The following is a 6,511-nucleotide window of genomic DNA, read 5'->3' as shown; positions in this document are numbered from 1 at the left end:
AGCACCCTCAAACCTTCAGAAGTATGAGATGAACCCCAACAACTTGGAAAGGTGGATCTCTCTCACACGTACCAACACAGACTATCCCCCAATTTAACTGATCCCCAAAGGTTTTTGATTAAATAGCGGAATAGAAAATATGATCCAAAAAAAGTGTATGTATATCACACGTACACAACCACACTAGGCCCCAATTACTATTGTTTGTACCCCTAAAAGGCTAGGAGTAGGGGGAGTATGGAACAGGCAGCACCCTCAAACCTTCAGAAGTATGAGATGAACCCCAACAACTTGGAAAGGTGGATCTCTCTCACACGTACCAACACAGACTATCCCCCAATTTAACTGATCCCCAAAGGTTTTTGATTAAATAGCGGAATAGAAAATATGATCCAAAAAAAGTGTATGTATATCACACGTACACAACCACACTAGGCCCCAATTACTATTGTTTGTACCCCTAAAAGGCTAGATGAGGAGTAGGGGGGGTATGGAACAGGCAGCACCCTCAAACCTTCAGAAGTATGAGATGAACCCCAACAACTTGGAAAGGTGGATCTCTCTCACACGTACCAACACAGACTATCCCCCAATTTAACTGATCCCCAAAGGTTTTTGATTAAATAGCGGAATAGAAAATATGATCCAAAAAAAGTGTATGTATATCACACGTACACAACCACACTGGGCCCCAATTACTATTGTTTGTACCCCTAAAAGGCTAGATGAGGAGTAGGGGGAGTATGGAACAGGCAGCACCCTCAAACCTTCAGAAGTATGAGATGAACCCCAACAACTTGGAAAGGTGGATCTCTCTCACACGTACCAACACAGACTATCCCCCAATTTAACTGATCCCCAAAGGTTTTTGATTAAATAGCGGAATAGAAAATATGATCCAAAAAAAGTGTATGTATATCACACGTACACAACCACACTAGGCCCCAATTACTATTGTTTGTACCCCTAAAAGGCTAGGAGTAGGGGGAGTATGGAACAGGCAGCACCCTCAAACCTTCAGAAGTATGAGATGAACCCCAACAACTTGGAAAGGTGGATCTCTCTCACACGTACCAACACAGACTATCCCCCAATTTAACTGATCCCCAAAGGTTTTTGATTAAATAGCGGAATAGAAAATATGATCCAAAAAAAGTGTATGTATATCACACGTACACAACCACACTAGGCCCCAATTACTATTGTTTGTACCCCTAAAAGGCTAGGAGTAGGGGGAGTATGGAACAGGCAGCACCCTCAAACCTTCAGAAGTATGAGATGAACCCCAACAACTTGGAAAGGTGGATCTCTCTCACACGTACCAACACAGACTATCCCCCAATTTAACTGATCCCCAAAGGTTTTTGATTAAATAGCGGAATAGAAAATATGATCCAAAAAAAGTGTATGTATATCACACGTACACAACCACACTAGGCCCCAATTACTATTGTTTGTACCCCTAAAAGGCTAGGAGTAGGGGGAGTATGGAACAGGCAGCACCCTCAAACCTTCAGAAGTATGAGATGAACCCCAACAACTTGGAAAGGTGGATCTCTCTCACACGTACCAACACAGACTATCCCCCAATTTAACTGATCCCCAAAGGTTTTTGATTAAATAGCGGAATAGAAAATATGATCCAAAAAAAGTGTATGTATATCACACGTACACAACCACACTAGGCCCCAATTACTATTGTTTGTACCCCTAAAAGGCTAGATGAGGAGTAGGGGGGGTATGGAACAGGCAGCACCCTCAAACCTTCAGAAGTATGAGATGAACCCCAACAACTTGGAAAGGTGGATCTCTCTCACACGTACCAACACAGACTATCCCCCAATTTAACTGATCCCCAAAGGTTTTTGATTAAATAGCGGAATAGAAAATATGATCCAAAAAAAGTGTATGTATATCACACGTACACAACCACACTAGGCCCCAATTACTATTGTTTGTACCCCTAAAAGGCTAGATGAGGAGTAGGGGGGGTATGGAACAGGCAGCACCCTCAAACCTTCAGAAGTATGAGATGAACCCCAACAACTTGGAAAGGTGGATCTCTCTCACACGTACCAACACAGACTATCCCCCAATTTAACTGATCCCCAAAGGTTTTTGATTAAATAGCGGAATAGAAAATATGATCCAAAAAAAGTGTATGTATATCACACGTACACAACCACACTAGGCCCCAATTACTATTGTTTGTACCCCTAAAAGGCTAGATGAGGAGTAGGGGGGGTATGGAACAGGCAGCACCCTCAAACCTTCAGAAGTATGAGATGAACCCCAACAACTTGGAAAGGTGGATCTCTCTCACACGTACCAACACAGACTATCCCCCAATTTAACTGATCCCCAAAGGTTTTTGATTAAATAGCGGAATAGAAAATATGATCCAAAAAAAGTGTATGTATATCACACGTACACAACCACACTAGGCCCCAATTACTATTGTTTGTACCCCTAAAAGGCTAGATGAGGAGTAGGGGGAGTATGGAACAGGCAGCACCCTCAAACCTTCAGAAGTATGAGATGAACCCCAACAACTTGGAAAGGTGGATCTCTCTCACACGTACCAACACAGACTATCCCCCAATTTAACTGATCCCCAAAGGTTTTTGATTAAATAGCGGAATAGAAAATATGATCCAAAAAAAGTGTATGTATATCACACGTACACAACCACACTGGGCCCCAATTACTATTGTTTGTACCCCTAAAAGGCTAGATGAGGAGTAGGGGGAGTATGGAACAGGCAGCACCCTCAAACCTTCAGAAGTATGAGATGAACCCCAACAACTTGGAAAGGTGGATCTCTCTCACACGTACCAACACAGACTATCCCCCAATTTAACTGATCCCCAAAGGTTTTTGATTAAATAGCGGAATAGAAAATATGATCCAAAAAAAGTGTATGTATATCACACGTACACAACCACACTAGGCCCCAATTACTATTGTTTGTACCCCTAAAAGGCTAGATGAGGAGTAGGGGGGGTATGGAACAGGCAGCACCCTCAAACCTTCAGAAGTATGAGATGAACCCCAACAACTTGGAAAGGTGGATCTCTCTCACACGTACCAACACAGACTATCCCCCAATTTAACTGATCCCCAAAGGTTTTTGATTAAATAGCGGAATAGAAAATATGATCCAAAAAAAGTGTATGTATATCACACGTACACAACCACACTAGGCCCCAATTACTATTGTTTGTACCCCTAAAAGGCTAGGAGTAGGGGGAGTATGGAACAGGCAGCACCCTCAAACCTTCAGAAGTATGAGATGAACCCCAACAACTTGGAAAGGTGGATCTCTCTCACACGTACCAACACAGACTATCCCCCAATTTAACTGATCCCCAAAGGTTTTTGATTAAATAGCGGAATAGAAAATATGATCCAAAAAAAGTGTATGTATATCACACGTACACAACCACACTAGGCCCCAATTACTATTGTTTGTACCCCTAAAAGGCTAGATGAGGAGTAGGGGGAGTATGGAACAGGCAGCACCCTCAAATCTTCAGAAGTATGAGATTGTGTTCACTGTACCCCACAAAGATTGAGTTCACTGCACCCCACAATGATTGTGTTCACTGCACCCCACAAAGATTGTGTTCACTGCACCTCACAAAGATTGTGTTCACTGTACCCCCCAAAGATTGTGTTCACTGCACCCCACAAAGATTCTGTTCACTGTACCCCACAAAGATTCTGTTCACTGCACCCTAAAAGGATGTTGTTCACTGCACCCCACAAAGATTGTGTTCACTGCACCCTAAAAGGATGTTGTTCACTGCACCCCAAAAAGATTGTGTTCACTGTACCCCCCCAAAGATTGTGTTCACTGCACCCCACAAAGATTGTGTTCACTGCACCCCAAAAAGATTGTGTTCACTGTACCCCCCAAAGATTGTGTTCACTGCACCCCAAAAAGATTGTGTTCACTGTACCCCCCAAAGATTGTGTTCACTGCACCCCACAAAGATTCTGTTCACTGTACCCCACAAAGATTGTGTTCACTGCACCCCAAAAAGATTGTGTTCACTGTACCCCCCCAAAGATTGTGTTCACTGCACCCCACAAAGATTCTGTTCACTGCACCCCACAAAGGATTTTGTTCACTGCACCCCAAAAAGATTGTGTTCACTGCACCCCAAAAAGGATTTTGATCACTGCACCCCAAAAAGGATGTTGTTCACTGCACCCCAAAAATGATTTTGTTCACTCCACCCCAAAAAGATTGTGTTCACTGCACCCCACAAAGATTGTGTTCACTGCACCCCAAAAAGATTGTGTTCACTGTACCCCCCAAAGATTGTGTTAACTGCACCCCACAAAGATTCTGTTCACTGTACCCCACAAAGATTGTGTTCACTGCACCCCAAAAAGATTGTGTTCACTGCACCCCAAAAAGGATGTTGTTCACTGCACCCCAAAAAGGATGTTGTTCACTCCACCCCAAAAAGATTGTGTTCACTGCACCCCACAAAGATTGTGTTCACTGCACCCCAAAAAGATTGTGTTCACTGCACCCCAAAAATGATTTTGTTCACTGCACCCCAAAAAGGATTTTGTTCACTGCACCCCAAAAAGGATGTTCACTCCACCCCAAAAAGATTGTGTTTACTGCACCCCAAAAAGATTGTGTTCACTGCACCCCACAAAGGATTTTGTTCACTGCACCCCAAAAAGATTGTGTTCACTGCACCCCAAAAAGGATGTTGTTCACTGCACCCCAAAAAGGATTTTGTTCACTGCACCCCAAAAAGATTGTGTTCACTGCACCCCACAAAGGATTTTGTTCACTGCACCCCACAAAGATTGTGTTCACTGCACACCAAAAAGGATTGTGTTCACTGCACCCCAAAAAGATTTTGTTCACTGCACCCCAAAAAGATTGTGTTCACTGCAGCCCAAAAAGATTGTGTTCACTGCAGCCCAAAAAGATTGTGCAGCTCACACACAGAAAAATGGATGTGGATCACTGACACCTGCCTATCTCCAATCCCACACCACACAGCAATATCGATTGTAGTTTGTAGAACACAGTTTCCCTAAAATTCAGCAGACTCTGTCCCTAACAGGATTGAGAAGAGATCGTAGATCAGGATTGAGTGCAGACCCCACCCCCCACACAGCAATATCGATTGTAGTTTGTAGAAGACACTGACCCTATAATTCAGCAGACTCTATCCCTAAAATGCCTACAACTCGCCCTGCCTAAACACTCCGACCTGTCCCTCAATTCTATCCGGACACAAATGTTTTTTTCCTGCCTATCTTTCCCTAATCAGCAGCCAGCACATTGATGTGTGCTCTGTCCCTTAGCTAAGCAGCAGAATGACGCTGCTGCGGCGGCTGCCTCGAACTTATAAAGACTTGGTCACATGCTTCAGATGGCCAATCACAGCTACTAAGACATTTGCAGGCATGGCTGGGATGGCTTAAGGCACACCAGTTAAACGATTGTTGATTGGCTGTTGAAAGCCCGCCATGAAAAGAGCGCCAAAGCATGCAAAACCCGGAAATAAAACGACCGAACACGGATTTTTACCCGAACATACAGTAAAGTGTCCGTGTCCGTGTTCGGGTAAAAAAAATCCAATTATTCGGTACGAACACGAATAATACAGTCCGTGTTCGCTCAACACTAATAGTAACATAAAAAAAAACAAAAAAACAGTGGATAATAAACACCACCAAAATAAGGTTCTATTTATTAAAAAAGGAAAAAGATATGAAATCCATTAGTGTTCAGTATTACATAACCGATTGGCATTCACACTATCACAGTGCTAAAATCTGAACAATGTCCCTATAATGAGGGAATATTACAGACTGGCACTCAAAGGGTTAAAAACTATATGGCCAACATTTTGTATTTCCATCACCAGGCTAAGATCACATGACCAGTAATTTCAGTTTGGAGCCAGCAGATCTGAACATGACTGTTACAGGGATAAAAATACAACTTTGTCCTAATGTTATAGCTTTGTGAATTGTGTCCATAGACAGAAATAAAATGATTTTATTATGTGCCTGATACAGAAAAAATGAATACTTCAGATGTAAGCTGAGCAAAGATCTTCCATATTTCTTTTAGTTAAAAAAAAATTGCCAAAAATCTGACATATAAACACCAGATAGGATAAACAATTTTTTTTTCCCTGTATAGTCATGTCTCTGGTAAAAAAAAAAAAAAAGGTCATGTGACCTTGTTTTCTTAACTGTCATCACCTGGCTCCGCCCCCCTCATCTGCTGCCTATAAATAGAGCTCGCAGAGCATCCCTGAGCCATTCCATCGTTGTACTCTGCTAGAGGTGGTTGTGTTCTCTTTCTCTCTGAGGCTTTGCTTTGTGATTTGTAATCATGAACTGGCTGACTGTGAGAAAGAGAGGATATGATGCGATGGATCTCCTGAAAACCAACAAGGAGGATTCTGTAATATTACTACGAGCGGGACTCTTAACAGAGGACCACAGACCAACCCCACAGCCC

The sequence above is a fragment of the Pelophylax lessonae genome (genome assembly GCF_965119305.1).
Source record: "Pelophylax lessonae genome assembly, chromosome: 10".
Lineage (NCBI taxonomy): Eukaryota > Metazoa > Chordata > Amphibia > Anura > Ranidae > Pelophylax > Pelophylax lessonae.
This window is presented reverse-complemented; position numbering follows the sequence as displayed.